The sequence below is a fragment of the Xenopus laevis genome, chromosome 9_10L (assembly GCF_017654675.1).
Source record: "Xenopus laevis strain J_2021 chromosome 9_10L, Xenopus_laevis_v10.1, whole genome shotgun sequence".
Lineage (NCBI taxonomy): Eukaryota > Metazoa > Chordata > Amphibia > Anura > Pipidae > Xenopus > Xenopus laevis.
The window spans coordinates 32803238-32815049 of NC_054387.1; positions in this window are offsets into that span (position 1 = coordinate 32803238).

Below are 11812 nucleotides of genomic sequence, written 5' to 3' on the forward strand. Positions count from 1 at the left end.
GTTTGGCTTCTTTTTTCTTCAGTATCTTATGGTCCGATTTCCTCTTGTTTCATTTAATCCAGAAAGAAAGCAAATTAAGGAATTCAAGTTTTTGCCAATGTTTCCAATAGGCCACGCAAAAAAAAACTGCACTTAACAAGCAACCAAAAATATGGTGTTTTCTTTACTTTTTTTAATATAATTGTAATTTTAGGTATATATTTTGGTCTTTATGAAATCTTCTCTGACAACAAATTGTATGAGCTTTTTGCAGTGAAGAATAATTTTAGTTACTGAATCTCCTCATTCACTGTAAAACATCTTCCCTCTTATATGGCTACACATGGAGCAACATTTTTGAGCAGTTTGGTTATTTCTACTGAACAGGATGACTATGTTCTACATGTAGAACCTCTGCTGATCATTGAGTCACGCGATCACATCACAGTTAGTTGCCTCTTGAACAAAGCCTCTCATTGGATTGTAAATGAAAATTAGCCTTGAGATCTTGATAAAGGTGATCCATCCCTGCTGCTAACTATGCTATCTGATCATTCACTTGAAAATTGTTTGGTCCACCAAGTACACAGAATTTATGATCCAGAGTGGTTTAATGCATGGTTTGGGGTGCCCATGTTAAAGGAATAATAACACCAAAAAAATCAAAGTGTTGTAAAGTAATTAAAATATAATGTACTGTTGCCAGCACTGGTAAAATAGATGTGTTTGTTTCAGAAACACAACTATAGTTTAATTGTATAATAGTGATATAATAATAGTTTTTTCAACTTTGAATGGCTGCTCCCATGGCTACATAGCAGCAAGTTTGTATAAACTATAGTAGTATTTCTAAAGCAAACACACTCATTGTACCAATGGAAATCAACAGTACATCATATTTTAATTACTTTAAACCACTTTCTTTTTTTGGTGTTACTGTTCCTTTAAATTATGACTTGCCTACGATCACATTGACCATCCCAGAAACTTTCCTTATTCAGAACCTCTAAGCTAAATATATTATTTTTGCCATGAGCGCCGTATTGCAGCTACTGATGATATGAGAAATGACATACCACCATTCTCTGACATTCTTTGGGAATGCTGTTCTAGTGATAATTTAGATTTTTTTTTTTTACATTTAGGTGGCATACTTGCTATAACATCTAAAATATCTTTTCTCACCTTTAACTGCCGTGCAAAATACACATAGCATAAAATATAGTTATGACTTGTGCTGAACTTCAAGTCCTATTAATTTTGCCATATGCTTACCAGTTATGCTGATACTTTTCTAAAACACTAGCCAAGCACAGCAAAACTGGAATGCCAAAAAACTTGAAAAAAAAAAAAATTGGCTATAGCATAAGGCAGCTCAAGGTTAATTTGTAGGCATAATATTTAATATAGCATTTTGGTTGTAAATATTCGTTGCAGCAATGTTTCCCAAATGGGAACTGATGTTCTGGAGAGACAATGACATATATATAGACCTTCTTACTTAGCCTATATTCTCTATAGTTATACGTGTGAGTGTGTGTGCACACATGAAATTGCAGTTTGTACAATGGAAAAAGAGGCATAGTAGTTGGAGACTAATGGAAATGGCAACAGTGCAAAATCTGTCAATGAATCTGCCAAATAAATTATAAATCAGTTCAATTTTCGGGTCCTGATGAGTATTTTGTAGGTAGAATTAATGAATGTAACACAGGAGCAAGGATTGGAACAGGGAGCGTTTTCATTCCAAGTCAAATAAGCTGCTGCTATAATTATTAGAGAAGCAGATTCAGTTCGCTGTAAAAAATTAGTTGTGGAAATGATTTTTTTTTTAGACTGGACACTCTGCTTTTCAATTACTGTAGATTCTTGTCTGATAAAATGGCTGTTTATTTCAGGGGGAATAAATGCATACCATTTTTAATCTGACACCCCACAGGGCTGATTCTTGGCCCAGTGGAAAAACACAAGCTTGAACCTCAGCCCCTACGCTGGTATTAGCCTCCTTGCTTGCACCCTAAACCATTACTGGGCCGGGTGCAGGAACAATCAGCGGATTTCTCCCGGGAAAATCTGTCACTTGTGATTGCACCCGGATTGATGCAGTGGTTCTTGGTTCAGGCAACAAAAAGGGTTGATGCCAGTGTAGTGGCTGATTCTCAAAACATTAGCATTAAGCCTTAGTGTGCTTTGGCATGGCATCTCCTTAAATAAATATATTGTTCATCTCATAGGGGCAGATTTATCAAGGGTCAAATTTCGAAGTTGAAAATACTTCGAAATTCGACCATCTAATTGAATTCTTTCAAAGTCAAAGTTTTTTTTCATCGAATTTGGCCATTTGCGGTCAAAGTAAAATCGTTCAATCGATTCGAAGGATTTAAGCGATCGATCGAACGATTTTTCTTCGACTTTAAAAAACTTAGAAAACTGGTCCCCATAGGCTAACAAAAAAGGTCCCCATAGGCTAACATAGCACTTCGGCAGGTTTAATTTGGCGAAGTATTGAAGTCAAAGTTTTTTTAAAGTGACAGTACTTCGATTATCGAATGGTCGAATATTCAAACTATTTTACTTCAAATTGAATTCAAAGTCGTAGCATCCTATTCGATGGTTGAAGTATCCAAATAATGACTTTGAATTTTTTTACGTCTAAAATTCCCTCAAATTCACTTCGACCCTTGATAAATCTGACCTTAAAGTCTTTCTGTAAATATTAGTTAATGATACATTGTGGACTTATGATAGGCACAATTATACAAATCTCCCATGCTGATGGGAAAATGGTCAGGGAACACAATGGTGTCAACTCAAGCTTTAAGGTTCATGTCAGACTGGGCATTTTAACTGTCAATGACCATTCAGTGGTGGTCAAAAACATCCATCTCCAACATATTAATCCACGGGAAATGCTCACAAAGCTGTGAGCAGTAGACTGCTACTCATGGATCCTGCTGGTGACAAGCAGAGAGAGAGAGAGACATTTTGACTGCCATTGTTTTCCACCCGATGGCAGCACTGTCAAAACACCTCAGTATGACATTGGCCTTAAATTGTAGAATTCTAAAAATATGTTGGTTTTGAACTTTAAACTTTAAATGGTAAGAAGCAGTGATTGCTGCACCATAACTTCCCATTTGTTTAAAATAGTGAGAGAAGGGTGAGAATAATGCAATGTACCGGACAGGTATCTAATGAGCTTTCCAATAATGGGCAGCGAGACGCAACATGTTGTTAAAGGGATCCTGTCATCAGAAAACATGTTTTTTTCAAAACGCATCAGTTAATAGTGCTGCTCCAGCAGAATTCTGCACTGAAATCCATTTCTCAAAAGAGCAAACAGATTTTTTTATATTCAATTTTGAAATCTGACATGGGGCTAGACATTTTGTCAATTTCCCAGCTGCCCCTGGTCATGTGACTTGTGCCTGCACTTTAGGAGAGAAATGCTTTCTGGCAGGCTGCTGTTTTTCCTTCTCAATGTAACTGAATGTGTCTCAGTGGGACATGGGTTTTTACTATTGAGTGCTGTTCTTAGATCTACCAGGCAGCTGTTATCTTGTGTTAGGGAGCTGCTATCTGGTTACCTTCCCATTGTTCTTTTGTTTGGCTGCTGGGGGGCAAAGGGGAGGGGGACGATATCACTCCAACTTGCAGTATAGCAGTAAAGAGTGATTGCAGTTTATCAGAGTATAAATCACATGACTGGGGGCAGCTGGGAAATTGACAATATGCTAGCCCCATGTCAGATTTCAAAATTGAATATAAAAAAATCTGTTTGCTCTTTTGAGAAATGGATTTCAGCTCAAAATTCTGCTGGAGCAGCACTATTAACGGATTTATTTTGAAAAAAATGTTTTTTCCCATGACAGTATCCCTTTAAAGTTTGGCTTTTCACTCTTCTGTGCATGGGCACCTGGTGCAAAGCAGGAAAACAATCACTCCATGGTGCTCACTGAAAATTACCCTGGGCTGGTCATTTTCATACTTCTCCATCTATACCGAAGCCTGGGTAACAGGAGAGAGCAAAAATAAACACCAATAAAAAAATCTAAAGCTGGCCAAACTTGAGCATATCTAAGTTTCTAATTCTGCCCCTTTACAACGAAACAGCAGCAGCCCATGTTTGGGTCCTCACAGACTTGCTCCCCAGCCAAAAATCTTGTCGGAGTGAGGACAACATCAGTATCTTAATGTGGCGCTCTCCCAAAAGCTGGCATCAGCGCCCATTATGAAGCGTTGTTGGCCCAAGGGCTAAACATCCTGATCATCCTTATACAGCCCAGCACATTGGTGGCCATATAGGGCAAATTGTTTCACTCGTTTGGCATCTTCAGGTTTATGACCAGCTTCAGTGGGGAATTAAGCAAACCCTTATTTTAAATGCTCTTATGTTGATATGAGTAATTCACACAAAAAAGCAATGCAAAATTCAGTTGCTCCAGCTCACCATTTGTATTTGGAGAGGCTGCAAGTCCTCAAATGTTCCCAAAAACTTACAACATGTTTCTCAAAATATGGACGGCAGCAAATACTCCAAAAAAAAGTTTCAAATAATAGTCTTTATTGGCTTCTATTAAAAATGGGCAAGAGGATCAAAAACGCATTTCGGGCTCTTACTCCCTTAAACATAGGCACTATGATTAATTCACACAAAGGGGGTTATTTACTAAACTCCTGTCTGGTTTATTGGAGCAAAAAAATCTATTTTTCTGGGTTTATTTTTTTTTTTGAGGTCCCTATCATATTTTGAACTTTCTGTGGTCTGAAATGGAATTAGCCCGAAAATCCGACCTTTTTGGGGTTTCAAGCAAAAATCTGAAAAATTCGGGGAAAAAAGAACGATTCGGGATTCCGTTAGATTCCGCTCCGTTTTTACCCGAACATATTAAATCAAGCTTCTTTAATAATAAATAAGGTAAAATCATGGATTCTAGTTTGGTCTGACTTTTTTATTTAAATAATCAGACAAATTCAGATTTTAGTAAATAACCCTCAAAGTGTGAATAAAAAAAAATTCTAAAATGTTTTGTATCAATGTAACAATATATTACATCGAATAAAAACAATGACTTTTTCATAAGATAAAATATTTTAGTATTAAAGATTGGCTTAATAATTATTTACAAAATGCAAACAATTCAGTGTAAAATGTGTTATTTTGTATATAGAGCGCTGGTCTTTGAAATCCCTTGGTTATTCAGTAAAATGGCTGTTTAATGAAATTTCTGGTGCCGATTTGCTTTGTGTGGAGGATTGCACAGCCAACTGGATCGTGCACATTTGGCACACTTTTCCTCTACACTCAGGGGTGTATATATATGCTGTTATTTTACAAATGGAATTGGAACTTGGTTTCTTTGAATCTTTGTGTGCTACAGAAACAGAATATAATTGCTGTTTGTTTGCAGAAGAGAGGTAACAGCATGGAGTGTGTCATCAAGTGCATTGTAGTGGGGGGGGGTTGTCCTGACGAAAGCCACTTTGTGGAAAAAGAAAAATACCTGTTGAATCTTTCAGTCAAGTGACAAATGTAGGCGTGTTTACTGATCTGTGTGTTTAAGTCTGATTGCTGTTTATTTAAACCTAGCTCAATACAACAAGCGGTGCTAAATCCTCACAATGTACATGCTGTTCCCATTTTGAAAAAAGAAAGTCATCAATCTCGCTATAACAACTTACATTTTTGAAAATCCTTTCCTGCATTAGGATACACACAAGGAACGCACTGAAATAACAATACCACGGAGGGAACAACACATGAGATAATTGACCGTGTTTACAAATGCAGGGCAGTAAAAAATGGGTGCAAACTGCCATATTTTTTGCATTTTTGCACCCTGACCTGTAGTTTCAAGACTAGACAAAAGGTGGCCATACACGGGCCGATAAAAGCTGCGACAGACCGAGTCAGCAGCTTATTGGCCCGTGTATGGAGCCCCCCGGCAGGCTTCCCCGATCGAGATCTGGCAAAAGTCGGCCAGATCTCGATTGGATGGGACTAAAAATCCCGTTGGCTCATGGCCGCATCTGTTTCAAAAATGGGAAGTCTTTAAAATGCTGCTTAATAAATATACTTGTCAGTATATTCCACTTGTAAGCAAGGAACGTCGTTGCAAAGCAAAACCTTTTTGGTTCAATAGAAGCGTTGGTGTTGAGGTGGGTAAGAAAAGACGTGCTTTTAAGGCTTTCAAGTTAGCTGGTACAGCCGAAACATTTATAAGGTACAAGGAGGCCAATAAATCATGCAAAGAAGCTATAAGGCAAGCTAAAATTGCTATAGAAAAGGATATTGCAGCAAGCAGTAAAAAAAATCCCAAATTATTTTTTAAATATGTCAATAGTAAAAAAATGAAGCAGGAAGGGGTGGGACCCTTACTATCAGAGGGGGATCAGCTGGTTGATGAAAACAAAATAAAAGCGCAGATTCTGAACTCGTATTTTTCATCTGTTTACACAAATGAAGAACCAGTAAGTGAAGGTTTCCTTCTTAACACTCCCAATTCTAGTAATACAACTAATGATGCATGGTTCACACAAGAAGAAATTCAAAAGAGACTTGAACAGGTTAAGATTAACAAAGGTCCAGGGCCAGATGGTATTCATCCCAGGGTAATTAGCGAGCTTAGCTCTGTGATTGCCAAACCTCTTTACTTAATTTTTCAGGATTCATTGAGATCTGGTATTGTGCCAAGAGACTGGCGAATTGCTAATGTGGTGCCTCTATTCAAAAAAGGATCCCGTTCTCAGCCTCAAAACTATAGGCCAGTTAGTCTGACGTCAGTATTAGGAAAGCTTTTCGAAGGGTTAATAAAGGATAAGATACTGGACTTCATAGCAAATCATAATACTATGAGTTTGTGCCAGCATGGTTTTATGCGTAATAGATCTTGCCAGACTAACTTAATTTCTTTTTACGAGAATGTAAGTAGAGACCTCGATTCTGGGATGGCAGTGGATGTGATTTACTTAGACTTTGCTAAAGCATTTGATACAGTGCCACACAAAAGGTTACTGGTTAAATTAAGGAATGTTGGCCTGGAACATAGTATTTGTAACTGGATAGCGAACTGGCTAAAAGATAGACTACAAAGAGTGGTGGTAAATGGAACATTTTCTAATTGGACCAGTGTTGTTAGTGGAGTACCGCAGGGCTCTGTACTAGGTCCCTTGCTTTTCAACTTGTTTATTAATGACCTGGAGGTGGGCATTGAAAGTACTGTTTCTATTTTTGCAGATGATACTAAATTGTGCAGAACTATAGGTTCCATGCAGGATGCTGCCACTTTGCAAAGTGATCTGTCTAAACTGGAAAACTGGGCAGCAAACTGGAAAATGAGGTTCAATGTTGATAAATGCAAGGTTATGCACTTTGGCAAAAATAATATAAATGCAAGTTATACACTAAATGGCAATGTGTTGGGAGTTTCCTTAAATGAAAAGGATCTAGGGGTCTTTGTAGATAACACGTTGTCTAATTCTGGGCAGTGTCATTCTGTGGCTACTAAAGCAAATAAAGTTCTGTCTTGCATAAAAAAGGGCATTAACTCAAGGGATGAAAACATAATTATGCCTCTTTATAGGTCCCTGGTAAGGCCTCATCTGGAGTATGCAGTTCAGTTTTGGACTCCAGTCCTTAAGAGGGATATAAATGAGCTGGAGAGAGTGCAGAGACGTGCAACTAAATTGGTTAGAGGGACGGAAGACTTAAATTATGAGGGTAGACTGTCAAGGTTGGGGTTGTTTTCTCTGGAAAAAAGGCGCTTGCGAGGGGACATGATTACACTTTACAAGTACATTAGAGGACATTATAGACAAATGGCAGGGGACCTTTTTACCCATAAAGTGGATCACCGTACCAGAGGCCACCCCTTTAGACTAGAAGAAAAGAACTTTCATTTGAAGCAACGTAGAGGGTTCTTCACAGTCAGGACAGTGAGGTTGTGGAATGCACTGCCGGGTGATGTTGTGATGGCTGATTCAGTTAATGCCTTTAAGAATGGCTTGGATGATTTTTTGGACAGACATAATATTAAAGGCTATTGTGATACTAAACTCTATAGTTAATATAGGTATGGGTATATAGAATTTTAATTAAAAGTAGGGAGGGGTGTGTGTAGGGATGCTGGGTTTTCATTTGGAGGGGTTGAACTTGATGGACTTTGTCTTTTTTCAACCCAATTTAACTATGTAACTAACTATGTAACTATGTTTGTTGATGCGGCCCCGCGATCTGACCGCCCGTAAAGCCACCGTTAGGATCCGATCGTTGGGCCCTAGGGCCAGTGCTGTAACTAGAGGGGAGCAGGCCCTGGTGCGTGACGCGCAGCTGGGCCCCCGCCACCCCCTCTAACACACCGGATTTCACCGGATTGTTGCGGAAATTCGCTGCGAATTCGTGCCTGCCGAATAGATTTACCCATCACTAATAATGACCTTCAATACATAAAGTAAGGTCATAGATCAATAGACTAGGGCCAGAACTAGGGGTAAACACAGTAGGCATGTGCCTCATGTGCAAAGCTAATTTGGCTGATCTGGCCTGGCTCCAGATGTAGGCAGTGATATTCGTGACAATTTAATTTTTTTACTATTTGTGGTTTTTGAGGTATTTAGCTTTTTTATTTAGCAGATCTCCAGTTTGAAACTTTAGCAATCTGGTTGCTTGGGCTTAAATTACCCTAGTGACCCCCCCATTTGAAAGCTGGAAAGAGTCAGAAGAAGAAGGCAAATAATTAAAAAAGACTGTAAGATATAAAAAATGAAGGCCAATTAAAAACTTACTTAGAATTAGCCATTCTATGACATACTAAAAGTTAACTTTAAGGTGGCCCAGCCCTTTAACCCTTGCAGATTCATAGTGTGCACCCCTAAACAGACCTTGGACCTTTTTCGTGTTAGATGTGACCCATCAATCATTAGCATGGCATCTACTATTGGCCAGTCGCTGTCACTTGCCAAGAAAAGTATATATGTGTCATATTAATAAGATTACTTAACCAACAGGTGGTTTATGTCATAACAAGTGACATGTTAAGTATTTGTTTAAAATGTACAGTTTTCTGTAATGCGGATAATAACCTGCCCTCCTATCAAGCAGTGTTCTTCCCCCTCATCTAGACATTATGGATGCTTTTGAAAGGGGCTATATATATATATATATATATATATATATATATATATATATATATATATATATATATATATATATATATATATATATATATAATATAATATAATATAATATAAAGTTGGTTATAAGTGATACAGATCTCTGATACCCGGAAATCTGTTATTCCGAAAGCTCCGAATTAAGTCCCATAGACTCCATTATAAATAATAAATACTGTAATTCAACTGTTTTAAAGTGATTTCCTTTTTCCCTGTAGCAATGAAACATTACCTTGTACTTGATCCCAAATAAGATATCATTAATCCTTATTGATACCAGCCTATTGGGTTTATTTAACGTTTAAATGTTTTTTGTAGTAGAATGGAGGTGGAGATGGATCTGCTAGAGGGCCTGAGATGGAGGTAGGATTCAGTACAGGAGACCAGCACCCATGAAATAGGTTAGCAAGTGGCAGGCTAGCATCATGTCACAATAGCTAGCATCAGGTCACAATATATCCCAGGATGGCAAGGTAGTAAGGGCTAATCTACCAAGCAGAAATGTGTGGTTTAGTATTCTTCAGATGGCATCCAACTTTGTGTAGACATCACAGCTAAAAGGACCTCATGCTACATATTTATCCTCAAGAGGCTTCCATTAGCTTATGGTTAAGGCCCCTCCTCCCGTCTATCTCATTGCATAAGGGACTATAAGCTTTATTTATAATAGTATGTGCCATTGAAAAGTGCAATTTTGAAACACTGTTATATTAAGTCCATAGGGTTTCCACCTGTACAGTTGTGACCCAAACAGCCCAGGTCAAAACCAGGTAAAATTCTCCTAGATTGACATGGCAATCAGCCAGTCGCCAATGGCTACAGCATAGCCTGTCCTGTGACATCACCTAGTGCACCCTCTGATGTCACCAGTCTGCCCTGTGATGTCACCAACCCGCCCCCTGCCCAGACCTTGCAGCAGTGAAAGGTGGCAACCCTAGTCCATCACTTATGCTTCAAAAGAAGCCAGTGGGGGTGGCTGGGAATTGTAGTATAGCAACAACTAGAAGACCATAAGTTACCATTCCATATATTGCCCATTATAAGACATGCTTTCTCATTTTGACGCTGATTACTGACAGCAGTGATGGAGAAATCAGCTTTTAGGCCTGAGATCTAGTATCAACCTTCTCGTGAAAAGGACAGAACCCGGGGAAATAACTTGATGACAGCATCTCTGTAGGGGACTTGTGAGCTGTAAATAGGAGACTAGAAAGGGATTTCACACTGGAATTTCTAATGAACAGAAATGTGTCTAGCGCTGGTACACTAGACATAATATATATATAGCTCAAAGTCACATATTGTGCTTAATAACAGCTGGTGCCATGAGATACCATATTTTGACTTTAGCAGCCTTAACCCCTCCACAGCCAAAACGGCCTATTGGCATTGGCTCTCCGTATAGGCCAGTGCTGGACATTTACACTTAAAAAGGGTTAAGTGTTGATAAGGAAGCAGGTTTGTTTTAATAGTATCTGTGTCCAGTGGTTATTACATGCTTTCCTTTCTTAATAAAGCACTGGCCTACTGGCACCTCTCAAAACCACTACATTTACAAACCGAACAAAAATAGACATCAGACAAGTTAGTGTCCAAGAGTGAGTCGGGACGAGTGACTGAAAAATATTGGTCCTGGCACCTTTTAATAGGCGGGTGTGTGAAGGGAAGGGCTGGCATGGTTCCACCTCTCATTGAGGCCTTATTACAGAAGTTATGGTTTGGCGCTGGCTGAAATCTAACGCTGTACTTAACAACACCGGACCTGTGGCTGACGAGCAGCTCTCAATCACCGTCAGTAACTGTAGTCAGAACAGACAGACACATAAAGCAGAAGGAGTCACTGCAGGTTAACCATTTGGAGGCAAATATGTGCTTTAACAGAAGTGGGCTGGTCAAACAGAGAAATAACAAAATCAAATCTATATTTTTTTTGCCCTAATGCTGTAAATCAAAAAAGACTCGCTCCTTTAAAGTCAGCCGTATAAAATGCCCGTACAGCTTCCCTGATTTATAGTTCAATTAAAAGCATGCTGTTGATTGCTTATAAATTATTATCTAATTATTTATTAAGCAGGTATATTTTATATGTGACGAGAGCTAAAGGGTGGCATTTACAGTATTGATTTGACTCCAATAATGATCCAAGCTACTCTTTTATTATTACAGAGGAAAAGGAAATACTTTTAAAACATTTTAATTATTTGATTAAAAAGGAGTCTTTGAGAAATGCCCTTCCCATAATCCGGATAATGGATGCCATACCTGTAATAAACATCTAAATGATAGTACAGGCATGGGATCTGTTATCAGAAACTGTTAACCAGAAAGCTCCAAATTACAGGAAGGTCATCTCGCATAGACTCCATTTTAATGAAATAATTCAACATTTTTATTAAATTAATTCCTTTTTCTCTGTAATAATTAAAGAGTTCTTTGTACTTGATCCCACCTAAGATATAATTAATCAGTATTTGAGGAACTACAATCCAAATTGGTTTAATTCATGTTTACATGATTTTTTAGTAGATGAAAAGTATGCTGATCCAAATTATGGAAAGATCCTTTATCTGTTAAACCTCATGTCCTGAGCATTTTGGATAATAGATCTCATACCTGTATAAAAAGCTGTCCCAATGAATGAACAAATGGGCCAACCCTTCAC